General features: G+C 53.8%; 1 protein-coding gene and 1 long non-coding RNA gene across 12 annotated transcripts in view; one reads left to right on the top strand and one right to left on the bottom strand.

Moving 5' to 3' along the window:
- PTPRN2 (protein tyrosine phosphatase receptor type N2) overlaps window positions 1-27,753 on the top strand; it is a 924,814-nt gene that overhangs the window by 667,049 nt on the left and 230,012 nt on the right. The gene's annotated exons all lie outside the window — the stretch shown is intronic.
- On the bottom strand, window positions 19,850-26,181 carry LOC139082964 (uncharacterized). Of its 4 annotated transcripts, none has more exons than XR_011539365.1 (4): window positions 25,938-26,163; window positions 23,342-23,440; window positions 23,030-23,228; window positions 19,850-21,227 (listed from the first exon to the last, which is right to left on the bottom strand). It is a non-coding gene; the product is annotated as an uncharacterized lncRNA (long non-coding RNA). The 4 variants fall into 4 exon arrangements; XR_011539363.1 differs by having other exon boundaries at window positions 20,056-21,227; window positions 23,030-23,161; window positions 23,342-23,465; window positions 25,938-26,181; XR_011539364.1 differs by having other exon boundaries at window positions 20,056-21,227; window positions 23,030-23,161.

Genomic DNA, 27,753 nt, shown 5'->3' with positions numbered 1-27,753 from the left:
CCACTCCATTCATCTCCTTCGTGTTCTTTGATTTCTTTATTCCTTTTTTAATGGTAATTTTTGTGGTATCTAGAAACAAGTGCAGTAAATCTCTGAGTTTTAGGAGGGCTTGAGTACATTCATCAGTCAGGCAAATGCAGATAAAACTTGGAAATTGTGAGTGTTATCTACCAACTCCGCTGAACCACTGAACTTTCTTGCCTTCCACCTGCTCCTCAGATTCATATTTAAAATAAAACAAGAGTATCCTTCTCCGGTTTACAAAGATGCAGCCATCCTTAACAGCCAAAGTGGATTAGAGCTGCCGCACCAGCAGGGCCCACTTAGCAAAGTGTGGAACAGTCACCCACACAGTGATTTGCAAAATGCGGTCGCCTCTGATCAATCTGAAATAATCCTCCTGTTTATAAAACAGAACATAAGATGCAGCACCGAGCCCGACGCCAATTACGCTGGTAACACGGTTAAAGTGGAGCCCGGGCCCCCACACGGGGGGCCAGCCGAGCATCGGCTTGCGGGCTCTGCTGTTCCCTTTCAGATCCTCCGTGCTTTCAGGGTGCAACTGAAGGGGAATTAATCACATGGTCATGGGAGCGGTTTCCATCTTCGGAATTAACGGAGGCACCAGACGCTGTGAGCACCGCAGAGCACCATTAATAATCCCAGCGGGCTCTGGGCTGTAGCCATCCGACAATTCTCATGCAAATGCAAGCGGGAGCCAGGGAGAACTTTTTCTCCCATTTTGTCAACAAGCACAGCCTCTGGAGGTGGATAGCTGTCCTCCGCCCGTGGAGGAACTCTGATGAAGCAACGTGTGAGCACCAGCGTGTTTCAGGTTTCAGGTCCAGGTCTGCGAACAGCTCGCCTCAACAAGCCTCAGTCCTGCCTCCTAGGAGCTGTTGTGGGGTTCCAACATGGTCGCAGCTGTAAGGAGACTTGGATTGTGTCAACATCAGGTGGCAACACCTGGCAACCTCAGGCAACTCCCCGAGCCCCAGCGTCCAAGCCGGATACTTTCCTGGGTCTCCGTTTCCAGCCCCAAAGCAGCGAAGAACTCAATACGGACATTTGTGCAGATGATCTATGAGGGTTTAATCTCTTCCTACAACTACCAGGTGAAGGCTGCTCTGAACACGCCCTGTAGATCCCCCCAGCTCTTTTCATCATCGCTCTCCCTTCTTCACTCCACACGGTGCTATAGGGGAAGGGTGGGGAGAGCACTTGAGTTTCTCCCCACATCCCAGGTGTAGCTCCAAATGTCCTAGCCTCTTCCAGCTCTTGTCTTGAAATATCAACCTGCGTCAGTTAAGATGCTCTCAGAAGAAATAAAAGAAACCCCAAGAGAGGGCTGACCCCACAGGGTGTTTGTTGCTGCATGTCACGAGAAGCCGGGAGGTAGAATGACCATCAAGTTGGGTAATTCTGGGGCTAATCCAGCTGTCCTTACTGTGGTGGCTTTTGTCCCCACGCTGGTCCCCTTGTGGTCGTCAAATGATACAGCAATTCCAGGCATCTCCTCTTCCCACAGCTGGGCTCACGGCAAAAAGGAAGAGTCTTTCCTCACGTTTTTCTCCTTTTCTCTTCAAGTTTATTTTGCAAACTCCAAACTTTCAAACAAGTTAAAAGAATAGTAATATAAACACCCATTACTCTTCATCTAGACTCACCAACTGTTAGCTTTCTACTCCACATTTTCAAACTCTATCATTTATCCATCTGGATCAACCTTTTTATTTTTTTTTTAGGAAGATTAGCCCTGAGCTAACTGCTGCCAATCCTCCTGTTTTTGCTGAGGAAGACTGGCCCTGAGCTAACGTTGTGCCCATCTTCCTCTACATTATATGTGGGACGCCTACCACAGCATGGTGTGCCAAGAGGTGCCATGTCCGCACCCGGGACCCAAACCGGCGAACCCCAGGCTGCCAAAGCGGAACGTGCGAACTTAACTGCTGCGCCACCAGGCCAGCTCCCTGGATGAACCTTTTGAAGGCGTTCCAGACATTGTGGGAGTCCACCGTGGGGAGCTTAGACGTGCATCTTCTAAGAACAAAGGTGTCCTCTGCGTCACCACAGATTAGGTTCAAATGAAAGATTGCAGCAAGAATGCTACACACGTGGAGTCTGTCGTGTGCTTCCCCTTCCATCTCATCAGAAGGTGGATGGTGTCAGTTCTTCCCAGTTTGGGAGATGCTGAGTTGACCACTTGGTAGAGGTGGTGTCTACCCCATTACTCCATTACAAAGGTAACTTCTTTCCTTGTTAATTAATCAATAATTTCTGGGGTACTTTGAGACTGTGAAATGATGCTGGTCCCCAATTGCCTTTCGCCATGTGCCTCCTTAAGAGCTGAGAGGACAGAATGCAAGAGCAAGCTGAGGAGGGAAGTTGAGTGGCCAGGCAGCCCTCTATCTCCAAGGACAAGACCATGAATTGCAGTGGCACCAACCCACCCAGGCCCCTGAGATTCTCAGCAGGGCTCCGCAGCAGATGTGCAGGCGCAGAGAAGCCAGCGCCTAGTTTCATCAGAGGTCGAATCTTGCCATGGGACCAAAAGGCAAGAAGGCAGAATATCCAGGGCACTGGCAAGAGAGGATGGTAGGAGGACAGGGATGAAAGTCAGTAGGGCACTGCTGATGGGGAAGAGAGGACTCTGAGGCCAGGGTTCTGAGGTCGTGAAGACACGAGGATTTTGGAAGAAGCAAGGGATGGTGCTGAGAGAGTGCAGAGTGTATCCTGAGAGAAGCGGAGTTGTCGTTTCTGAGGTAGAGTGGCCCAGGTCGGGTCAGGGGCTGAGCGATGTCTGGGAGAGGATGAGGCTCTGTGGAGAAGAGGAGAGAGTCATGCTACGAAAGGCCGATGTCTGGATGGGATCGCGTTTGCCCAAAGCCAATGCATTTATCCCCAGATCAGTGTTCATGGGCCACGTGGAGGAGGAGGACCAGAGTGGCTTTTTCCTGAAGGTTGTGCTCCTCCGATCACGTTGGAGCCTGGGCTCCTGGATCAGCTCCTTGAGCAGAGGGCGTAGCTCCTGCTTCCTTGTTTTCCTGTAGAGACGTTGCCGAGTACAGAGGTGTGGTACTTCCTACACTTTTGGGTGAGTCTTCCGTGAACATCACTTACCACCAGACTTTCCTTGTTAGTCTTGCTAGAGCCTCGAAGCAATAGAGGTTCCCTGCCATGCACCATAACCTACCTTGAGGGACACCCTGTGGAGCAAGAGTCACACAGGCGGCTTTCAGCTCGCCTGGTCACACATGTGGGTCTGCACATGCACACGTGGGCAGGTACGTAGCCTTAGGGCAGAAGAAGAGCCCTGAGACAATGATCTGTTTGATGTGGAAAGTTCTGGTGGTCATTTTTAAAGATCTGTACTCACCGTCAGCTTCGTGAAGCACCCATCAAGTCTCGTCTTCCCTTTTTGTGGCAGAAAATTCAGTGTTCAGATAGCACCTGCCTGCACAATTGCTTTGGGAGTGGAGTCCTTGAATGTTTGTTTTGACTTTAAATAACTTCTCTTTGTAGAAGACAGTTTATTATGGGCTCTTTAAAATAAATTTCTAAGGAAACAAATTTAGTTGTCCTTATTAAAAATGTATTACATATTTCAAAATTACAGTGGGGCTCAGGAGCATGCTGTGCCCGGCTGCATCTTATGCTAGCCTCAGCAAACGCAACATGAAAGGAAGCATGAGATGCATTTGAAATTAAAATTGCGTTTAGTTTTAAGACGGGGATGTAATCAATTTCCCTTAGAAAATTATAAAAACTGGGGTGCATGAAGAGATGTAGTTTGAAGAAACAGCGACACCATCCTTTTACTGAATCATGGCTCCAAAGGACTCATGCTTGGTGATAATTTTTATAGAAGGATCACAAATAAAACTGAATGGCAGCAATAAATTCTCCACTGCTGGCCCTTTCGGCTGAAATGGGCACATTCAGGAGTCGGTGACCCAGACAGGCCCCTATAATTTGTCAGCTGTTCTGCAGGAAGTTGGTACTTTGCCATAGATTTAAGTTTGCCTGGTTTTGTTTAACTTCTCATAAACAGATACTTGATTTAATTATTCATATCTGCAATAGCCAGAACCTCCATCAAGATCTCTTTATGAGCTATTCTAACTTCTCTAAACACTTCCTTTTGCTCTCTCCTCTTGGTGCTGACATCACAGATGGCCACAGTGGTCAGGGGACCCAGATCTTGTGGACATGGGGCTTCCTCTTCTGTCCAATCTCTTGCTTCATGCACCAGCTCTTTCATCTACTCAACCTCTGATTTGAGCTCCTCACTAATGCACAGATCAGCATCGTCTCCAAAGAAAGACACAGCCTAAGGAAAGAGAAGAATCGGCAGTATCCAGACGGGTCCGGAAAGGAAGGCTGTGCCTATCAAGGAATTTTTTAAGAAGCCTCAGCTGCCTGAGGTAACGCCACCGGTCCAGGAGGCTCGTGTCGTGCGTGTGCATTTGCTATCCTAGCGCTCGACACCAGGTGTCGCGCTCACCCATGGTGCCCTGCGTCTCCCAGGGTACTGGGAGCTGCTCTGGCCAGGACTCACCTGTCTCATCTGCCACTGTCTCCCTGGTGGCTGACACAAGGTGTCCCACATGATGGGAGCGTCATCAAGTGTTACTGAGAGAAAGGATGGAGGAAGGATGAATGTGCTGAGAGGATCTTTATTAACTCTGTGTTACGGATGGGAAAAGAAAGGTACAAATGAGTATCTGACTTGTCCAGATGCACACATTGACCCTGACACCAGGAGGGACTGGCAGACCCCCGTGTCTCCATCCCGTCTTCTCTCTGTCCTGATTATTGATTATGCATCACCTGTCAGATCCGCTCTGTGCGTCACTCACCCTGTAGACTGGAGGGCTGGAAACCAGCTAAAATACTGCAAATGAGGCAGCTCTCCCCGCCCCTCATTTCAGTGTCTCTAAAGTTAAGTGGTCATGCGAGGTGCTCTCAGGTCCTCGCTGGTTCAGACATGCTGTGTGACCTTCCGTGCAGCACACATATTGCACGTGTGACGACACACACAGCTAACCCTTAGCCAGGCACGAGGCTGAGTACTCGAGGAGTATCATCTCCTTCAAGTCCTCCAGCGGGGCTGTGGAACCACACCCGCTTTCAGAGGTGGAGGCTGAGGGGCCAGTCAGAGACCCCCCAAAAAAGGAAGAAGAGGAGATGACCCAGAGGGAAACCATACCCCTCCCCATCCTTCCATCTCTACTCCCTACTGGGAAAAGGAAAGGGAAGTGTCTTTGGGGCCTAAGCCTGACTGGTGCAGTGGGGAGAGAAGGAAATATTCATGGAATTGAATATAAGATCGATGCTCCATACTAGGCTGGATGGAGTGTTTAATAACTGAAAGTGACTGGAAAATATGAGATAGGTGCAAAGTGTTGTTATTAAGAAAGGCGATGCTTGCTCAGGTCACTCAGAATGGGACTGCTTCTGTGATCTTCACTCCAGGGGACTCTCTTTCTCAGAACCAGACAAGGTCTGAAGTTCTTTGGCTGGATGACATCCCTGCAAGTCTAGGTGCATCTCTTTCATCAGCTCTGCGTAAGGCTGGAAGGCCATCGGTCCATGAGTCTCCTCTGTGGAGAGCCCCTCTCTCTCTGTCCCCTTGTCACCATGCGCCCCATGCACGGCCCTGTCTTGCGGGGACCTACTCTGGACGGTGGCTGCACACCAGGAAGCAGCAGGACATTCATTGTCTGAATCTATGAGAGATGGTAGATGATTAGGTGCTAAGTTTTCTTTTCACCCAGAGAATCAGGCTGGTCGCAACTCTCGTCTGAATTTAGGGAAAATTAATCTAAGGAAGGAGGAAAGTCAGGACTTATTAATGCGCATAGTGGTGGGCATCTTAGCTACAAGTAATTGCTTGATTGACTTTATTTTTCTCGTGGTTTCTTTTCACTCTTCTCTTTTGAATAATACATGCAGAGGGGCTTTATATGGTCCTAAGACTCACCCTGAAATGGGAGCAGTGAGGAGAAGAAATGAGGTGGGTGGGAAAACACAGGCCCAAGCGGCACAGACCCAGGGTCTGGACTCTCCCTCGCCTCTGGAACAACCGTCCACCCAGATGACCTTTGGGTCCCTCCCAGAGCTTCACACCAGTGCCTCCTGCCCCTGGGGTTGTGGACATTGATGCTGAGTGGGCTCCCCAGCCTCCTTGAATTTGGGAGGCTTCTCCCCTCCTGAGCCTGCCCCCACTCACTAGGCCTCCGCTCTCTACCCTTCCAGAAAAGGCCATGTGGAATAGTCAGGGTTTAATGCCCTTTAAGGTTTTTTTAAGAAAAATAAAGAGCTTAGTAAAACTCTATAAAGAGTCCTTGATTGTAAATTTTTTCAAAGTTTTTGTGTGTTTGGTCCAGACTCGCAGTGTACTCGGTCTGTGTACGGCGACGGGCACTGTCACTGGAGGAGAGTGTGCACTGGCTTCCGAGGAGGGGGTGCCTCATGGAACTGTCGCAGGGCAGGCTGTAGAAGCAGGAGCTCGCTTCCCCATTCTGTCCTTCCCCTCAGGGTCCTGATGCCGCCTCGTTCCCCTCCAATGAGGGTGGGACAGGGAGACACTGGCCCCTTGGTGACAGAGAAGAGGGGTCAGAGTCTCTAGAAAGTGGGTGGACAGCTGGGGCTGGGCTCTGAGCTCACCTAGCTCCATTCGTGGCTGAGACTCCCTGGCACAGGACGGACTCCCAGGACAGAGCCTCTCAGCTGGGGGGCCAGGACCAGAGCCACTGACGGCACGTGCAAAGTCAAGTGTGAGCTGGAACAAGCCCGGCCTAAGAAAGAACAGGGACCCTCACAAACAGCTGAGACTGTGGCTTGTAGGAGGTGATCAGACCTGTATGATTCTGTATGTCAGCGGCCGAGTGCCCCCCACGTAGGGAGACACACACACAGTGATGTGCTGGCAAGTAGCTCTCTGAAGCAAGAGTCCTGACTGGCAGTGTCTGCATATTCCCGTGGTGTAAATGTTGCCCTCACGAACAGTTGTGAGCTGTCAGCATTTTCTCAGCTAGCTTGAAAGGCATCAGTATCTCACAATAGCCTGCAGGGGAGGGCAAGTGGGCCAAGCCCACACAATAGGACAGCAGTCTTAGCCTGTAGGTGTCACTACGCTGCCAGACCGTGATCAGCATGGCTGGCCTTTGGGTACGTTGCCAGCCACTTCACATGGACTATTCCGCTGTGTTCTCACAGCAGACCTACGGATTGTTATTCTTATTATTCTGCGTTTCAGAAAAGAGGAAGCTGAAGCACAAGGAGGTTGAATAATGACTGACATTACATGCGGCTGGATAAGTGGTAGCAATAGAAGTGGATTGCAAGAATCCCCCCACAAAAGCAGCCAGGTGAGAGCTCTGGTGGAGGTGTCCAGCTGCCAGAGGGTTGGACGTGGAGAACTCCCCCAGGCTGGTCCATGTCCTCACAGAACCTTCAGAATGTTGGACGTGGAGCAGTCCCCGAGGATGGTCAGTGTCCTCTCGGAACCTTCAGAATGTTGGACGTGGAGAACTCCCCCAGGATGGTCCGTGTCCTCTCGGAACCTTCAGAATGTTGGACGTGGAGCAGTCCCCGAGGATGGTCAGTGTCCTCTCGGAACCTTCAGAATGTTGGACGTGGAGCAGTCCCCGAGGATGGTCAGTATCCTCTCGGAACCTTCAGAATGTTGGACGTGGAGCAGTGCCCCAGGATGGTCAGTATCCTCTCGGAACCTTCAGAATGTTGCACGAGGAGCAGTCCCCGAGGATGGTCAGTGTCCTCTCGGAACCTTCAGAATGTTGGACGTGGAGCAGTCCCCCAGGATGGTCCGTGTCCTCTCAGAACCTTCAGAATGTTGGACGTGGAGAACTCCCCGAGGATGGTCAGTGTCTTCTCGGAACCTTCAGAATGTTGGACGTGGAGAACTCCCCCAGGATGCTCCGTGTCCTCTCGGAACCTTCAGAATGTTGGACGTGGAGAACTCCCCCAGGATGGTCCGTGTCCTCTCAGAACCTTCAGAATGTTGGACGTGGAGCAGTCCCCGAGGATGGTCAGTGTCCTCTCGGAACCTTCAGAATGTTGGACGTGGAGCAGTCCCCCAGGATGGTCAGTATCCTCTCGGAACCTTCAGAATGTTGGACGTGGAGCAGTCCCCCAGGATGGTCAGTATCCTCTCGGAACCTTCAGAATGTTGCACGAGGAGCAGTCCCCGAGGATGGTCAGTGTCCTCTCGGAACCTTCAGAATGTTGGACGTGGAGAACTCCCCCAGGATGGTCCGTGTCCTCTCGGAACCTTCAGAATGTTGGACGTGGAGAACTCCCCCAGGATGGTCAGTATCCTCTCGGAACCTTCAGAATGTTGGACGTGGAGCAGTCCCCGAGGATGGTCAGTGTCCTCTCGGAACCTTCAGAATGTTGGACGTGGAGCAGTCCCCCAGGATGGTCAGTATCCTCTCGGAACCTTCAGAATGTTGCACGAGGAGCAGTCCCCGAGGATGGTCAGTGTCCTCTCAGAACCTTCAGAATGTTGGACGTGGAGCAGTCCCCGAGGATGGTCAGTGTCCTCTCGGAACCTTCAGAATGTTGGACGTGGAGAACTCCCCCAGGATGGTCCGTGTCCTCTCGGAACCTTCAGAATGTTGGACGTGGAGCAGTCCCCCAGGATGGTCCATGTCCTCTCAGAACCTTCAGAATGTTGGACGTGGAGCAGTCCCCGAGGATGGTCAGTGTCCTCTCGGAACCTTCAGAATGTTGGACGTGGAGCAGTCCCCCAGGATGGTCAGTGTCCTCTCAGAACCTTCAGAATGTTGGACGTGGAGAACTCCCCCAGGATGGTCCGTGTCCTCTCGGAACCTTCAGAATGTTGGACGTGGAGCAGTCCCCCAGGATGGTCCGTGTCCTCTCAGAACCTTCAGAATGTTGGACGTGGAGAACTCCCCGAGGATGGTCAGTGTCCTCTCAGAACCTTCAGAATGTTGGACGTGGAGAACTCCCCCAGGATGGTCCGTGTCCTCTCGGAACCTTCAGAATGTTGGACGTGGAGCAGTCCCCCAGGATGCTCCGTGTCCTCTCAGAACCTTCAGAATGTTGGACGTGGAGAACTCCCCGAGGATGGTCAGTGTCCTCTCAGAACCTTCAGAATGTTGGACGTGGAGAACTCCCCCAGGATGGTCCGTGTCCTCTCGGAACCTTCAGAATGTTGGACGTGGAGAACTCCCCCAGGATGGTCCGTGTCCTCTCAGAACCTTCAGAATGTTGGACGTGGAGAACTCCCCGAGGATGGTCAGTGTCCTCTCAGAACCTTCGGAATGTTGGACATGGAGCAGACCCCAGGCTGGTCAATATCCTCATGGAACCTTCTGGCCATCCATCTGTGCTGTGTCCGGGACTGCCGTCCCTCTACCCATCTCGCTGCACCTTGGGCATCGCCTGGCATTTCTGGCTCTCCCCTGGCACCCGGGGTCTTGAGTCCACCACGCTGCCTGCACTTCCCCTACCTGCAGAGCTGGGTGTGCTCAGGACGTCAGCTGGCATGGGGAGTTTGTGGGTTGGGGACCCAGGAATACACTACCTGGAGTCTCAGTACCTGGCAACTGAGTGCATTTGCTTCAGGAGTTTTACAGCTGGGGAAACTGAGGTGCAGGACTCCGGAGCAGCTCCTCCAGGGTGCTGGAGTGTGGGAGGTCTGCATGTCCACCTACTTGGTGTGGCAAACTAGCCCTCCACGGGGCTGCTCGAGGACGCCTCCCTCTGCTCACCCGCATCCACCACCCCAATGCTCAGGGCAGTTTCTCTAGTCTAACCTTTTGCAAAATTCAAAATCAAAAAGGGCAGCTCAGAGAAGGCCCTGATCCCCTGAAAATGACTGTGAGACAGCAGTGATCCCAAAACCAAAGCAGCGTGGTCTGGTGAGTGCAGGGCCGGCCAGCTCCAGGGTCCCGGGTTCCAGAATGTCAGGGGTGAGCCCTTGGGACTGTCCTCAAGCCGTGGCACCTGGTGCCTGGCACAGAGCCCTCGCAGCCAACAGACGAGACTCCTGAACATGCCAGCCCGCTCCCTGGGGCGCAGCGCGTTCCATAGCTGCCCGAGTCGTGGACGTGTAACCTCCTCGGGGGAGGGATGTGGAGTGAATGCTCGACACTGTGCCTGCTGGCGGGTTGCAGGCCCTCTGCCTCCACACAGGTCTGAGCCCCTCCCTCGGGCACTGTGGAAAGTGCCAGGGACCTTCCGGCCCCACAGTGCCACCAGATGGCCCTGAGCCCAAGTGCATGTTGCATCCTCTCTCTCCTCCTCCGTCCACGACTGGGGCCCCAGCTCTCAAGACTCCTGAACAAACAGCACGAGATGACATGAACACACACCGAGGCAGAACACGAAAACCCAAATGCCACACTTCTATATTTTAGGTATTCATAAGGGTTTTTTAGGTTTTATTAAGTATTTTAGATAAATATTAGCTCTGGTTTTTTTGTACAACATAGGTTCTCAATAGAAGTTTTGATGAATGGGTGGATGGATGGGTGGATGGGAAGGTGGATGGGTAGACAGGTGGATGGATGGATGATGAATGGGTAACAGATGGATGGATGAGTGGACAGGTGGATGGATGGATGGATGGATAGATGAATGCATGGATGGACAGGTGGATGGATAGATGGATGGATGCATGGACAGGTGGATGAATGGATGGATGCGTGGATGGACAGGTGGATGGATGCATGGTCAGGTGGATGGATACAGGGACAGGTGGATGGATGCATGGACAAGTGGATGGATGGATGCATGGATGGACAGGTGGATGGGTGCGTGGACAGGTGGATGGATGGATGCACGGATGCATGGATGGATGGATGGGAGTTAGGTTGATGGGTGCATGAACAGAAGGGATAAGGATTCCCAGTGGGTTTTCCCCCTTTGCTCTTGTAAAAGTCCTCACTCCTTTAATCAAGCTCTCTGGCTAGATATCTCTCACCCTTGTTAGGCATGGTGTTAGCTTTCTAAGGCAGATCTCTCACGGTGGTCTTTGCCACAACAGCTGTCATCATTCTCTGTGACCTCAACAACCATGGGGCTCCCTGGCCTCTTGCCTTTTTGCGTTCCTCCTGGTGTTCACCTCTGTCCTCTCCCCCACCTGCTGCCCATTTTCCTGGCCACACATACAGGCTCACCCACCTCCCTGTGGGTTCTGATCTCACCATACCCCCCAAACTGCCCGTGCCTTTCATGCTGCCACAGCCAGGGGCCCCTTTTGTTCCTGGAGCTCATTTGTTCCTATACTTCCAATGGCATCTGTATGTTGGATTTTCCCTGAATTTATGTCTCTGAGCTCTTCCCAGAACTCCAGACTATAGCTCTACTTGGGGCATCTTATAGGACTCTCAAACTCACACATCTAAAGTTGGAAGTTGAATTCGTAATGTTTTCTCCGTGTGTGTGATGATCCTGGTTTTCACCAGGGAGGAGAGCGCCATTCCCAGGTGGGTCACCTTCCTCCACCTCAGCTCAGCTTAGTGCTGAGGCTGTGGGGCTGCACTGTCCACTCCTGGATCCTCCCTCACCAGCCTCATGGTCTCAGGTGTTTCTGAGCTTGTTTTCCCATCTCCTGCAGTGCTGTGAGGCTCAGGTGGGACCACACGTGTAAAGTCCCGTGCGTGTGGGTACTCAACAAGTCCACTCCTTTCCCTTTGTCTGCAGCCCTGAGAAACAGAAAAGTGATTCCCAAATCTGATACTTATTCCCTCTGCATGAGGTTGTTAACCCAAGTCCTTCTGTTTTCACCTTTCCTGGCATCATATGTAGAATAAGGAATAACCCCAAGATGATTCCCATGGATTCTGGAAACCTCAAGCACACAGCAATTTATAGTCTACGGCTCCCACTGGGCCTCCACAGACAGCCTCATAGTTCCCTCTGTGCTGACCCAGCTCCAGGTCAGGGTGTGTGTGTGCATGTGTGTGCACATGTGCGTGGGATGTGTGTGCACGTGTGCATTGTGAGTGTGTGCGTGTGTGTGTGTGTGTGTATGGGGCTGGTGTTGGGTAGGTAGGTGATGGGGTGTGGCGAGGAGAGCCCATCTGTCCAGGTCACAGGTCACAGGTGGAATGCCACCTCCTTCCCTCTGCATCTGTGCTGCCAAAAAAAGTGGGAAGGGTGTGCCTCGGCCGCTGCAGTTTGTCTTTGTGAGGTGCAAGCCCTTCAGGGGTTCCTTGTCACCTTCCTCCCCATGCAGAGCCCGTCCTAAGTCCTGAGCTGGGCCCGCAACCAGGCGTCATAGCTGACGCTGACAGATGGGCTGAGCGCCAGGCAGACGGCACTGGTTACCTGGAGCCGGTGAAACCTCATCTCTTACACCAAAGACTCCACCCGCTGACCCCAGAGGCGCCAGGGCTGTGCTGTGGGGACACTGGGCATGGCTTGTCCCTAAGCCCAGACAAAAGCAGCTCTCCCTGCCGCAGAGGGACTCGCCCCTCAGAGAGACAGACAGCCGGAGCCAAAGTCAACTCTGAGGGGCAGCCCTCATCCCGGACTGATGGAGCACCAGGAGAGGTGCCCGACCCGGTTCTCACAGCCCACAGAGCTGACCCAGGCCAGCAACCAGCATCCCCACCCAGACCACCCAGAGGGGGCCATCCAGCCTCCAGCCCCGGGGACGGAGAGCCCCATGGGGACACGGGTCGCAGCTCTGTCTTCTGAAACGAGGAGGCACTGATGGCGCCCGCGGGCTCAGCCTCAGGGACGGGGGGTCTGAGCAGCTTAAAGCAAGGCAGGAGCCTCCTTCCGTTTGTGGCTGAGTCACCCTGGTACCCAGCACACATTTAATGAGTTAAGTAAGTAATCATAAAAGCATTTTGTGATGTTTCACGTTTCTCACTAGAATTAACATTGAGCCTTCCGGATGATGCTGCAGGGTAAATGCTACTATTCGCTTCATCCTACAGATGAGGAAATTATCCTGGGTTAGAGCCCCAGGGACTCAAGCCTGGGACCTTCCCATGTCACTCAGCCCCGTCCACCCACTTAGGCTGCCCTTCTGGAAGCTGTTTCCCGGCAGCGCTTTCTCAGATCGGCCCCACCTGCAGTCCCTCCAGCTTCCTCCTGGTTCTCCTTGTGGAACCAGCCCCTCTGAGGAGTGTCTTGGAGCCCCGGATGGTGCGAGGCTGTGCTTCCCTCTGCCCCAGCCCACATCCCTCCACAGCCCCTCAGCCTCGTGTGTCGTGTGGCCCGTTTCATAGACGTCCTGCTCACTTCTCTCCACCACGGGACTGCAGACTCTGTCCTGTGCCCCAGCAGCTCCACAGCGCCAGGCACCCATCGGGTCCTCGGCACGTGATCAATAGATCTGAACCCACAGACACGGACACACCACACATGGAAACACACACCACATACACGCCACACATGTAAACACACACTACACACAGGCCACACACAGACACACACCACACATGCAAACATACACCACACACAGATACACACACCACACATGCAAACACACACTACACACAGAGACACACGCCGCACACACACCACACATGCAAACACACACTATATGCACACCACACACAGACACACACACCACATGTGCAAACATATGCTCTACACACATACCACACACAGACACACACACATGCAAACACACACTGCACACATTCAAACACACTAACACACCACACACACAGACACACACACTATACACACACCACACACCAACACAGACATACCACACATGCAAACACACATACTACACACACCCCACACACAGACACAGAAACACACATGCATGCCCACACCCCTGCTGCAGGGGCTCCAGACTCCCCTTCTGGCCTCGTTTGCAACCTGACAGGAACCAGCTCCTGACGTTGGTCTGTGAGGGCTGGAGTGTCTCTCGTCAGCAGTGTTACCCAGTACGTTCTCCTCTCTGTTCTCTGAGGCAGAGAAGGAGCTGCTTGGTCTTTGGCTGTCTTCAGTGAAGAGGATCTGCTGGGAGGAATGGGGCCGGGGGAGCACTGTGGGCCGGCTCCTGAGACCACACCACCGTCCCGATCTGCTGGGAGGAATGGGGCCGGGGGAGCACTGTGGGCCGGGTCCTGAGACCACACCACCGTCCCGATCTGCTGGGAGGAATGGGGCCGGGGGAGCACTGTGGGCCGGGTCCTGAGACCACACCACCGTCCCGATCTGCTGGGAGGAATGGGGCCGGGGGAGCACTGTGGGCCGGCTCCTGAGACCACACCACTGTCCTGATCTGCTGGGAGAAACGGGGCCATGGGGACACTGTGGGTCAGCTCCTAAGACCACACCACCGTCCCGATCTGCTGGGAGGAATGGGGCCGGGGGAGCACTGTGGGCCGGGTCCTGAGACCACACCACCGTCCTTATCTGCTGGGAGGAATGGGGCCGGGGGAGCACTGTGGGCCGGGTCCTGAGACCACACCACCGTCCTTATCTGCTGGGAGGAATGGGGCCGGGGGAGCACTGTGGGCCGGCTCTCGAGACCACACCACCGTCCCGATCTGCTGGGAGGAACGGAGCCATGGGGACACTGTGGGCCGGCTCCTGAGACCACACCACCGTCCCGATCTGCTGGGAGGAACGGGGCCGTGGGAGCACTGTGGGCCGGCTCCTGAGACCACACCACCGTCCCGATCTGCTGGGAGGAACGGAGCCATGGGGACACTGTGGGCCGGCTCCTGAGACCACACTACCATGCTGACACTTATTTCGTCTTGCTACCACATGCCCCCCATCCCTTCCTCAGATGCCGTCAGCTCCCCTGTTTCCCTGCAGGAGGCAAAGGGAGAAGAGGGGAGCTGGTTGCTGCCTTTTTACTGCATCGTTCCTCGTTTGGGGGCGCATAGCGCCCTCTCTTATTTAGACACAACTACTGCAGGTGCACCAAGCAAAATGCAGGGATGAAAGGAGACCCAAAACATGCATGGTCTTCTCTCCTGCAAACATGGGGAGGAGTTTTATGTGAAGGGTGAACTGAATCAGACCTGTCTGTGTGATGCGTCAGCAACCTGGGAAGGAAGAGGGAGCTTGGTGTATCCCAAGGACCTCATGTGCCAGGTCCACCAGCACTGCTCTGCGTGACCGCATTGGATGCCCGCAGGGCTCAGGGGGTGTCCATCAACTGCCTGGGGTCAAGCAGAGCCTGGTGGCCAGCAGGCCTTTTGGGATGTCCTGGAGGTTTGCCCCCGTCACACTCCCACCCTGCTATCTCCAGCTCTTACCTGAGACAGGACATTCCTGAGAAAAGAGAAAGGGAGGTGGGAAGAGAGAAGGGAAATTCTGTAGGCTATCTGAATCCTGTGTTGATGGGAAAGGAGGTAGAGGAGCAAGCGATGCAGAGTGCCGCCCCAAGGACACGGCGCCAAATCCACCCCAGCCCCACTCTCTCCTCCCAGAGCAAGTCCAGGCCAGGCATCAGCAGGTAGCTTCATGCAGACAGGCAGAGTAGTGGAGAGAACCTGGCTGCCACAGGAGACATCCCCAAGATTGTCGTGACTCAGCCCATAAACATTGATCTCTTGCTCCAAGAAAATCTGGTTGACTGGGGGTCTTTCCAAGGTCCAGGCTGACACAGACTCTGCCGGCCTCTGGCTTCCAGGCCCACTTGTCCCCCAGAGCTCCAGTCAGGGCGAGAAATGTGCTTGGAAGATGGTACTGACGGGGCTGCAGGCAGCACATGGCCTCTGCTCATGCTCTGCGGGCTGACACTCACCAGTGGCAGCGAGTCTGCATGAGGCATCTGCACAAGGCAGCTGTGGCCCAGGAAGGAGGCAGATGCTGTGTGAGTGGCTGGTCCTGCAAGAGCCCACGTTGGAGAGTAGGACCAGGCCTGCCGGTGCTGCATGTCTCTGGGATTCTTTTCTTGGAATTCTGCTTACATCCTCTCAGGCTGCCACCGTGAGCAAGACTCATGAAGGAACAAGTGCATGTTCATACAGACACAGACAAGAGTGTGCGTTCTGGCACACATGAGCAAGAATGTGTGCTCATAGGTGCATGAATGAGTGCAAGTTCTTACATGCATGAGCAAGAGTGTGTTCATAGGTGCATGAATGAGAGTGTGTGTTCCTGCACACAAGAGCAAGAATGTGTGTTCATATGTGCATGAATGAGAGTGTGTGTTCCTACATGCATGAGCAAGAGTGTGTTCACATGTGCATGAATGAGAGTGCATGTTCTTGCATGCATGAGCAAGTATGTGTTCATAGGTGCATGAATGAGTGTGCATTCCTGGATGCGTGAGCAAGAGTGCATGCTCATGCATGTGTGAATGAGAGTGCACATTCTTGCACACATCAGCAAGTGTGTGTTCATACATGCCTGAATGAGAGTGCTCATTCTTGCATGTGTGAGCAAGTGTGTTCATAGGTGCATGAATGAGAGTGCACATTCTTGAACGCATGAGCAAGAGTGTGTGTTCATACATACAAGAATGGGAGTGTGCATTCTTATGTGCATGAGCAAGAGTGTGTTCATACATGCATGAATGAGAGTGTGCGTTCTTGCCTGTGTGAGCAAGTGTGTTCACAGGTGCATGAATGAGAATGTGCGTTCTTGCATGCATGAGCAAGCATATTCATACGTGCATGAATGAAAGTGCATGTTCTTGCACACATGAGCAAGAGCGTGTGTTCATACATACATGAATGGGAGTGTGCATTCTTGCACACGTGAGCATGAGTGCATGTTCATACGTGCATGAATGAGAGTGCATGTTCTTGCATGCATGAGCAAGCATGTTCATACGTGCATGAATGAGAGTGTGTGTTCTTGCACACATGAGCAAGAGTGCATTTCGTGCGTGCATGAATGAGAGTGTGCATTCTTACATGCATGGATGGGAGGGTGAACCGTGGGAAGATCTGAAGCAGAGGAAACAGGACATCCCAGCACCAGGCCTGGGACAAGTGTGGCCATCGGGTTCCCTCTGAAGCAGGACAATGATTGGGGCCAGGTTAGTGCACAGCGAAGCTCGCTCACAGCTCTGCTTGGTGATACACTTGTGCACAGCAGCCCAGCCTGTACCCAGTGAGCTCAGGCTGTGCTTCCTGTGTCCCCACATTGTAATAAAGGGCACATTTTATCTGCACTTCTGACCTCTCATGGCATTCTCAGAAATCCTAATTAGTATCCTCAATGACTTTTATTTTAAAATACAGAGAAAATGAGGCCCAGAATCACTCCCTGAGTAGGCCCTGGTCACAGCTACTTGGCGGAAGGCTAGTCTGACCCACTGTGCTAGAGTCCTGGGGCTGCCATGACAGAGTCTCACTGGGGGGCCGAGACAATAGAAGCTGACGTCTCCCAGTTCTGAGGCTGCAATTCTGAGATCAGTGTGTGGGTGGGGCTGGTCCCTGGGATGGAGCATCCTTCCAGGCCTCCCAGCTTCTGGTGGCCTCAGACGGTCCTGGACGCGTAGGTGTCTTCACATCCTGTCCCCTCTGCGTGTGCCTGTCTTGGTCAGTTTCCCCTTTTTGTTTTATAGTGACACTCATGATGCTGGATTAGGGCCCACCCTGATGACCTCATCTTAACTTGATCATCTACAAAGACCCTGTTCCCAAATCAGGTCACATCCACTGGCCCTGGGGGTTAGGGATTCAACGTCTTCTGAGGGGGGCGCAGTCTTGTTGAGATGGACGCAGTCTGATAGCCTCCAGGAGCTGTTGGGGCAGAGCTGTGACAACATCCAAGGGGGAGCCACCTCTGAAGTCACCAACTGCTTGTGTGGTGGTGCTTCTCAAAGTGGGGTCCCCAGACCAGCAGCCTCAGCACTCCCAGCACCCCTGGGAACTTGATGGAAATGCAGATTCTTGGGCCCACTCAGCCCTAATGCCTTAGAAACCCTGGGGTGCCCAGCCGTTGGTGTTTTAACAAGCCCCCCTCAAGTCTGACTCTGGATCAGGTTTCAGAACCACAAGACTAAGGTGTGCTTGCTGTGTAGCCAGCGACACAGGAAACAGATTCAGTGTGCAGGGAAATGGGCACAGAGTCTGAGCGTGGGGGCTTGAGGCTATGCAAGAGCACTGAGACCCACGTTGACCCTGTGACTGGCTTCCCTTCTGAGGGAGGCAGAGTTCTCCACTTGGGAGTCAGCACCGCCCTCCCGAAACACACGGGGAGTCCCACCTGGCCTCCTGTCTGCCTGGCCGGGACCAGCTCTTCTGTCAGCCCCCTCGCCTTCAGTTCTTGATGCCATGCATCACTCACCAGGCATCTCCACTTTTCCCACTTGAGCCTCTCGGTTGTTCTGCCTGAATTCTGAGGTGACTTTGCCTATCGATCATCAATATTGTGTTGATTTTCCTGGTCTAATTCGCAGCCTCCTGTGAATATTTTGCTGTCACCCACACTATCCATTACAAATGCCTTTGGCTACAAGTCATGGAACCCGAGTGAGCAGTGAAGACAGCTGGTCATCTCAACCAAGAGTGAACACCCAGGCAGCAGCCCCGAGATGCCATGCCGATCCACACCTGCCATGCTTCTGCTTCACCGTCCTGAGCATGTGGACATGGGCATCTGTGACCAAAGATGTCTCTCTGGTGCTTTGTGTCACAAGGGGATGTAGTGGCCCCTGTCACATCTGCCCTGTGCCTCAGGAAGAACAAGACCCTGGCCAAGAGCCTCCACAAGCAGGTCCTCCTGTACCCCTTGACCCAACAGCACCGAGCCCCACGGTTCCCCTCGCTGCAATGGGGGCTCAGCAGGGAGAGAGCGGTTCTGACTGGGTTACACCAGGACACATGCCTGGAGCCAGGCACACTGCTCCCGTCAGCAAGGAAGAAGGGTGACCAATGTGGAGCAGGCACAGCCATGGCAGGCTCTCCCAACTCAGTTATACCTGGATCCAGAGCCAAATACTTGCACAGCTAGGGATCCATCCTGTTGTTGTAGAGGTCTATCCTATTCTTCTGGGTGATCTAACCTGTTGTTCTAAAGGGTCCATCCTGTTGTCCTAGGGGATCCGTCCTGTCATTCTAGGGACCTAGCCTGTTGTTCTAGGGGATCCATCCTGTCGTTCTAGGGCATCCATCCTATCATTCTAGGGGATCCATCCTGTTGTTCTAGGGGATCCATGCTGTCGTTCTAGGGGATCCATCCTGTCATTCAAGGGGACCCCTCCTGTCATTCTAGGAGATCCATCTTGTTCTAAGGATCCATCCTGTTGTTCTAGGGGACCCCTCCTGTCATTCTAGGGGATCCATCTTGTCATTCGAGGGATCCATCCTTTCGTTCTAGGGGATGCATCCTATCATTATAGGCATCTATCCTGTCGTTCTAGGGGTTTATCCTGTTGTTCTAGGGGATCCATCCTGTCATTTGAGGGGATCCATCCTGTCATTCTAGGGGATCCATCCTGTCATTTGAGGAGATCCATCCTGTCATTCTAGGGGATCCATGCTGTTGTTCTAGGGGATCCGTCCTATCGTTCTAGGGGATCCATCCTGTCATTCTAGGGGATCCATCCTGTCATTTGAGGGGATCCATCCTGTCATTCTAGGGGATCAATCCTGTTGTTCTAGGGATCCGTCCTGTTGTTCTAGGGGATCCGTCCTGTCGTTCTAGGGGATCCGTCCTGTTGTTCTAGGAGTCTATCCTGTCAGGGATGAGCCTCCTGATAGAGCTGCCATCTCTGGAGCCAGGGCAACCACTTGGTTTTGTGTTGACTTCTCCTTCCAGAAAGACACAGGACTGTCACCTCCACCACTGCCTGCACGTGATAAGCACGTCGCTTATCGCTTCCCTCCTGCCACGAGGTTGAGCTCATCGTATACACGACATCAGTGGGTACCCATGACTATGGGGCTGAGAGCAACAGAGACGTTCAGGGTCAGCTTGGAGCAGCCTGTTCGGTAAAGAGGACACGATCGTGGAGAGCCCAGCAGAGCGTCTCTGCATTCCAGCGGCATCTCCCATCCTAGCGGGAGACACAGAGCCTGGAGGTTACAACTCCAGAGCATTTACAGTCAAAATGTACAGAGTTAGTTGTCTACTAATTAGAGTTAGTTGAAAAGGACCTAATCCGCACTCCGCAGAATGAGTTAAGTCCATTATATATTTGTTGGTAAAGCAAATTTTCGCATTGGAAGCCTTCTACAGGAAAGCTGTTGAGGTGGCAGCAGCCCAGGATGCGTCAACGCCTCCCGGCTCCCTCAGCACCGGGCTCTGCGGAAGTCAGGCCTCCTGCTCCTGGTCACTGCCTCGCCCACGTCCCACCTCAACCCAGAGCCTCCCCCGACCTGGAGGGTCTTCTGACACCAAGCCGGTTGCTCTGCATGACTGTGACCCGCTTCCTGTTTATGGCACTTGGAGCAGTGAGCTGGGACCTAATCTCTCTGTGGACACGTGTCGGCTGATCGTGTGTGCTGACTCAGTTGGCGAGACAATCTCACACGTCATGTTGTGAGAGGCGGCCAAAGAAGTCGGAGGCTAAAATGAAGTTTGCGGCCTGACAGTGGCTTTGGGAGGCAGTGGGATGTGAAGCCTTCGGAGCTGTGGAATATTCGAGAGCCCCGCCCTCCTGTCTGAGGCCCCGTCACGTGAAGTGGGGCAGAGCCCTGCTTGTCTTGTGAGCTTCAAGCTCTGCGCTTGACTTGCATGTGAGGAGGTCACGCAAGTGTCCGCAGCTGTGCAGTAAGGAGGGGACTGGACAGTCCTAGAATGCCGTGAAGGCGGGCTGTGAAAGCCCTGGAAGGAGCAGGGAGGGGCGCCTCCAATGAGGTGGTGGTGTTCTTCCTCCAATGATCCTCATTATCGGGTTTGGTATGAGGGAAAAAGAAGGCACTTTGAGTCAAGTAGTTTGTTCCAGGCTCCCAGAGTGGAGCTAGGACCCGGCGTATCCAAGACTCAGCTACAAATCTGTGCATATTTTTCATTTTGCAAATTCAGTGGTCTCCTCCTGGGCCTGCCCACTGTCTCTGCCCAGGGCGGCGTGGGCAGGCACCCTTTCTCCTTCTCCCCAGCTCCCCCTGCCTTCCTGACCGTCTGTACCAAAACTTCTCCTGGGCGAGGCCTCCTGCAGGGTGGCCATGGGAGGTCTCTGGTTCTCTGGACATTCCCAAGTGGCCGAAGAATGGTCCCTGTGTCTCCAGATCGCCCTCTGAATCAGTGGTGGCTTTCCTGCCGGCCGGGGACCTTCTGCAGGTCTGCTTGCAGCATCTTTGTAATCTCTCGCTGTTAGTTGACGCATCTCAGGTTGCCATGAGCAACTAGACAGAAATAGAAGGAAACTCAGTGCTGCGTGGTTCCAGATCCTACCCAGCGGGCGCTAGTGGACGAGAGGCCAGCCTGAGACCAGCCCGCCGAGGACCTCCCCTGCCGAGAGGTGGGGCGTCTGGGAGGGTCCTGCTCCCGGGACAGCCACACCGCCCGCGACAGGGCAGAAGCGCTCCCATCGCGGGCTTTCAGACAACCTCTGCCCATCAGCTCAGCTAACGGCACAGGCACCCTCCAGCTGAGCCCCCAAACCTGGGTCTCACTCTCCAGTCCTGGTGGCACCGACCCCACGGGGGTCAGCAGGAGGCCCCGAGACTAACCCTGGCGGCCGTCTCCACATGCCCTCACCACATGCTGTGGCAGCACCATCTCCACTCGTCTCCACATGGCTCAAAGAAGGGAAGGCCTGCCCATTCCCCAGACGAGGAAGAGACCTCCCTGAGGGCCCCCTGACCGGGGGCTCAACCCAGGCCTCTGCCTCCTGCACCTGTATTCAGGATCCCCCTGCAGCTGCCCTCACTGGTAACCACCAGCCTCCGAGCTCCTGCGGAAAACATCCCTTGGTGGGTTGCCTTCACATTGGCTGAGATTTTCCTTAAAAAAATGAAATAAAACCAGGCGTCGGTGCTACAGAAACGCTGTGCGGCATGTGCCTGGCTGACCACTCCAGGAGGCCCAGCAGCTGGTGCCCGTGAGCAAGCCCTTCACCAGCCGGAGACAGCGAGCGGGGTGCCCCAGAGGTTGCACGTGGACAGCCCCTTCCCGGCTCCTCTCCCACTTCCTCGGCATCCTGGCCATCCTCGCCGTCCCTCCCTCTGTGGTCCTGAGCCACAGTGCCGTTTAAGGAAAAGTGGCGGGTGATCCTCCCAGGGTTTCGAAAATGCCGTAAGAAGACGATTGAAATCGCCTGTGACCTGCCGCCCGTACTCCCGGGGGTTTCCCTTGGTCTTTTTCCTAAACAACTGGACTTTCTTTTCTGTAAAAGTGGGCTCACCAGATTTCGTCTACTGAGCTTTAAAATTTAACAAATTGTTCAAATCTCACATGCTGTCGCCTGGACCTGCTGTCGGACCCTGGTCTGTCCTCTGCTTTGCGTTCATGCCCCTCCCCGTCTCCTCCGCCCCCCGCGTTCCTGGCCCCCGAGCTCTCACCCCCCGAGTTCCCGCCGTGATGGACATGTTCCCCCACCGCAGGAGCGAGGCTGGAGGGGCTCAGGTCCTGGAGCCCATCAGCGGGCTCTCAGTGCAGTTACACTTCTTACCAGCCAGCGAGTGACTGGGACGGGTCACTGCCATCTCCGGGATGACTCAGGTTGCTAAAATGTGTGTTTACAGGGTTTTGCTCATTTTGGTTCTGGAGGGATGATGTAATGTAGTAAGGTTTTCAGCGAGGTGCCCGGTACGTAGCTGACACCCTGTAAACGCTGCTGTCATTTTTCCTCCATCGCCCGTCAATCACCCAGTTATCTCTTTTTAAAATTACAGAAGTTTATGGGGAGGGAGGGGGCCCAATTCAAATAATTAGCCAGGAGGAGGGTGGAAAGTGAACAGGAATCTGTGACTTCTGAGCCGAAGATGAGGTTTGCTGGATTTGGGAGGGAGGGGCTGGGTTTCCACTAAGACCCCAGCTTGCACTATGCTGGCTCCAGATGGAAACCACCACGGGGAGAAGAGTGGTCCCTCTCCATGAGGTCAGGCTCTGCTTGCGTGAACCCCTGCCTTTATCCTGTTGTGGGTTAGATGCGTGAAATTACAGCCCTCCCTTGCTATAAATTAAGTGGAAATTGGCAGAATACCTGGTTATCTCAGGGCAACACTGGGTAATGAAAGGCGGAGGGCCAGAGTGGACTGCCGTCATCTTTTCATTCTTCTGATGGCCAGCTTCTCAGCCACTGCGTAGTTCCCCAGTCCCCTCTGGCAATTTCTTTCTTCTCACAATTAGGAAAAATTCCAGATAATTTCAGTCAGCTGCTCATTAATCCTGTGTTCTTTATCCTTGTGATTAAAGAAGGCTCTGGAATTCGGGACTCCTGGCCCTGCTGGGCGCCCCACCCTCTGCAGGGCTGTCCTTGCAGATTATGTGACCCCTTAGGAAGGGCATTACTCACCCCCCAGGAGCCGGAGGAAGGGGCCCCAGGTCTTGGTCCTTCTCCATCAAGAAGCACAGCTTGTGGCTGGGGCTTGGGGCGAATAGAGCTGCCTTTTGTCTGCTGGTGGAAACAGCAGAAAGACCTAGTGAGTAGGTTGAGAAGTTGGGGGACACATTATGTTTGCATCCTTAGCCATAAAACCTCCACGTGTGTCTGCTTCCTGCGGGTCTGGGCACCCAGGGTGGGCTGGCTGGAGCGAGGCTCCGCCACACTCGGGGGGCCCAGGGGGCTGGCGGTCCTCTCCTGAGAGCTTGAGTGTTGTGTGGGCTCGGCTCTGACAACAGAGCTGCGATCCGAGGGCTGCTTTGCTGGCCCAGGGGTCTCTCCTGGCCCCTCTGGATTCCCCAGGGGCTCTGCAGCCATCCGACCCTCCTGTGTGACTGGTGTTAAAAATACTCCAGCGCTCTGAACTGTAGAACGGGAGCTCCTGGAGGCACATCCTCTGCTGGGAGTCAGTGGTTCTCGGGACAGGAACCAGGCTTACGAAGACTTGCAGTCTGTGGGCAAATGGTATTTTGCCCTTAAAAGGACCCCCTTTTTCTGCAGAACTGAGGGTCAGGACAGACCACCAGTCAGGGGCACTTACCCAGGCATGTGGGGTCAAGAAGAGAGGGGCGCAGATCTCCAAGCGTCCCACCGAGGGAGAGTGACCTGGAGGGGGCTCCACTTCTCCCAGCCCTAAGTCTGGGGCCTCAACAAGCAAAGAAGATTCTGGAAATGGGAACTGTGGGGGCAGGTGGGGACATCAGGAGTCGGGCTCGGACACGTTACACTGGGCTGTGGATTAGATCCGAGGGGGACGTGGAGTCTGGGATAAAGGCCTGCTGGCGATGCAGGGCGGTCAGGAGTGGCCGCTGGGGGCAGGACAACAGTCCAGCAAGAGGAAGAGCCCAGAGGAAGCCCACCCCTGGGAGGTGGGGAGGAGTGGCTTTGAGACCCGGGATCCTGAGGTCTGGTGGTGCGTGGGGCTGAGGGGGCTGTGAGGATGGCTTCGCTGGAGAGATGCGACGCCTGTGGAGACTCTGACCCAGATAAGGGGCAATTCTCTGGCTTCCTGAATGGGCCAAGAAAGCTTTTGTGGTTTAATGTGAATGGAGAACTCCCCACCTCAAGTCCACTCAACTTCCAATACCCACTGATGCCGCTGGGTTCCTTCCGTGGGATCCCAGGAAGACGGCTCTCCCCGCCGGGCTGAGTTTGCTCCGTGAGAAGCTGGTGGAAGTCTGTGCTGTGAGGCTCACACCCACCTCAGCAGCCCCGCCTGCCCCTGTGGCCGCCCAGTACCGGTCAGAACCCTCAGAGACAGCACGCCTGACCCAGAAGTTATTTCTCAACCCCATGGAAACGCTGAAACCTTGGAAGGTTCCTGAGAGACTGAACCCCTGACAGTGTCACCCGCTCTGCACGTGAAGAAGCCAAGGTGACTGCGGCTGCCTCTGTGTCCGCCTGGGCAGGGCGTTTGTTCCCCGGGACGGCACAGGTGAAGTGAGCAAAGGAGGGAAGCCTCAGGAGTCTGAAGCCCCTCTGAGCTTGAGAACGCTGCGGGGGCTCTGCAGTGTCCCCACTGTGGGGCCTCAAACAGCAGGCTGGTTGGGACTCGGTTCCTCCTTCTTGCAGACAGCCGTCTTCTCCGTGTCCTCACGTGGCTGTCCCTCTCGTGTGTGTGTGTCCTCCTCTCCTCTTGTCATAAGGACACTAGTCAGATTGGATCAGGGCCCACCCGCACGACCTCATGTTACCTTTGTCACTTCTTTAAAGGCCCTGTCTCCAAAGGCAGTCACATTCTGAGGTCCTGAGGGGCAGGACTTCAGCATATGGATTTGGGGGGACACAATTCAGCCTACAACACCCCAAAGCCGTGACTCATTCCCGAGGATGGGTGGTTTCAGCCCGTCTGCAGAGCGCCCCCAGCCAGCAGCCCCACCAGCAGCTGAAGACAGCTGTGTGGTTTCCTCCTGGAAGCCAGACGTCCTCAGCGTGTGGAGATGGTGTGACGAGAGCCAGAACGAGCGGCTCTGAAGCGGGTTTGTCTGGTTCAAATCTAAGTCCCACTTAAAAGCTATCTGACCTTGGGCAAATTTCTTGACCTTTCTGACTGTAGGGAGTATTTTTTCTGTCAAACATGAGACTCATGATGCTTATTTACCAGAATTGACAGGAAGAATTACTAAAATAGTGAGAAATTAGGGATGTAGCACAATGCCTGAAATAGCTGCTGTTCCACAAACGTTCATCTGTCTGTTATTCTCAAGCAACTCCTCTCGCCGCACGCCCGCAGGCCCCGCACACGCCTGTCTGTCTTGGGAAGGAGAAGAGAGGAGAGGCTGCGAATCCTTGCGGCTGGCTGGCCTGGGTCCAGCCCATCAGCCGACAGGATCTGCGGCCCCCCGCCAGCTGAGTGCAGGTCTGAGGGCTGGCGAGGGGCTGGCAGCGGGAGAGAAGGCACGCCCAGAATGCCTGCCGAGCCGCCAAGTGACTCGTGAGCCTGCAGTCCCGGGCGCACAGATTGGACGTTCGGGCACATCGTCAGGATTGAAACAGAAATAGCACTCACCTCCTGCAGGCAGAGGAAATGGATTCAGAAAGTGAATCTGAACCCCTCCGATGAAGTTTCTTGTTGCTGAACTCCGCTCGGGAAGCTGTCTAGAGCAGAGACCCCACCAGGAGCCAGGAGCACCTGTTCCTTTTTCTAGGGATTCGTAGCCATTTCAGAGCCCGTGAAATGCTGGCTTGCACACTCTGGAACTCGGCTGCACGTTCGCATTTATCGTCGAGCGACTATTTCCAGTGCTCCCCCTGCTCAGTGGCTGGCACTGCTGACGCTAAACTCTGATGGATTGGCCAGTGTCATTGGGGTTTGGGTGTAGCCACAGGCCAAGTCCTGCCCTTGAACTTGGAATCCTCTAAATGATGCACTGACCCTGGTACTGGTGCTGTGCCAACAAACAACAACCGAGGACAGAAACATTGACTTAACACAAAGATTTGGGGTAAAGTTATTTTCATACTAAAACATGCATAGACATATTAAAATGTGCATAGATTATTATGTTGTAGAGCAGATTGCAAAATACACACCAATTTTTAAAATGTAAGATGTGGCTTCAAAGACCCATCTTCCTGCTGTTGGGCCCTCAGGGCTCAGTCCTAAGCCCCCACAGTCAGCTCTGCAGCTGGGGTAGTGGGGAGGGGGCCTGGGATGTGGGTTGGGGGGGGGGTCTCTCGAAGAGAAGCCCAAGCAGCTCAGGGCCCTGTCGCTGTCTAGAATTAAGGCCATCTGGCTGCCGGGGTGTCCACTGGGCGTCCTGGGACCCTCCTACTGGGGCTCGCTGATGAACAGTGTGCGTTTGCCATGGGGTCACCAGCCATGCCAGCCTCCCTGGGGCTGGTTCCCAGGATGGGGGACTTTCAGTGCTGACACCGAGAGAGTTTTATACGTATACACTCACACACAGACACACACACATACATACATACATCTGTATGCACACACATATACAAATAATCATACACATACACAGATGCATATACATATACACGTGCACACACGTTTTTTAATAGCTTCTGACATTCTGCTTTCCAGCATGCGCACATCCTTCTGCTCCTCTTCAGGCAGGGAAGTAAGCAAGTCTTGCGTGCTCTGGGACAGCATCAGCAACCGACACAGAATCCTCCGGGCTTTGCTGTCAGCCTGGACTGTGCATTGGAGCCTCGGCTTGTGTGAAGGTTCCCAACTGGTGCCCTGAGCGTTCCCCATCTTGGAGCCCAAGGTGTCCTCGTGGAACGGCAGAACCAGACAGAGCTCACCAGCTGTGCTCGGGCCCTCCCAGCTCTTTAGAACAAAGCCAGGCTCCCCTGACCCGCCGTGGGGTCCACAGTGCCATCACCTGGGCCTCTCGCTCTTGCTGTTTCTCTCCCTGTTCAGTTGCTTCTGTTCTAGTTTGCAAAATGTGATCCTTTTACTGAAGTTACAATTGTGAGCTATTAGCTAAGATTTCCCTTTTACTTAAATACTAACCAAGTCCCTCCCCGCCCCGACCCCTCAACCGGTACCGAGGCCAGGGAACCGTCGACTGACACCAGAACAGTCTTACTGTGTGTTACACACCAGGGCCGTGTGTCTGATGCGTGCTCCATGCATCTCAGTGCCTCCCTGTTGCCCATTTAAAATCTTCGCACGTTTTGAAATCTTATTTCTTCCTTTCCCATCTCTCTGAATTTTTCTCTTGCCTATTTATAAGAAAAATGTGCTTTGAACTTTTAACTAGACTGTTGGAGAATAAGCCACGTTTCATTCTTGATAAGCTGACATCCCTTCCCTTTTCTTTAAACCTTGAGTTGCTGATATTATATATATATTTTTTCTTTGC

This window comes from Equus przewalskii, chromosome 4 (genome assembly GCF_037783145.1).
Source record: "Equus przewalskii isolate Varuska chromosome 4, EquPr2, whole genome shotgun sequence".
NCBI classification, from domain to species: Eukaryota; Metazoa; Chordata; class Mammalia; order Perissodactyla; family Equidae; genus Equus; species Equus przewalskii.
This window is presented reverse-complemented; position numbering and strand designations above follow the sequence as displayed.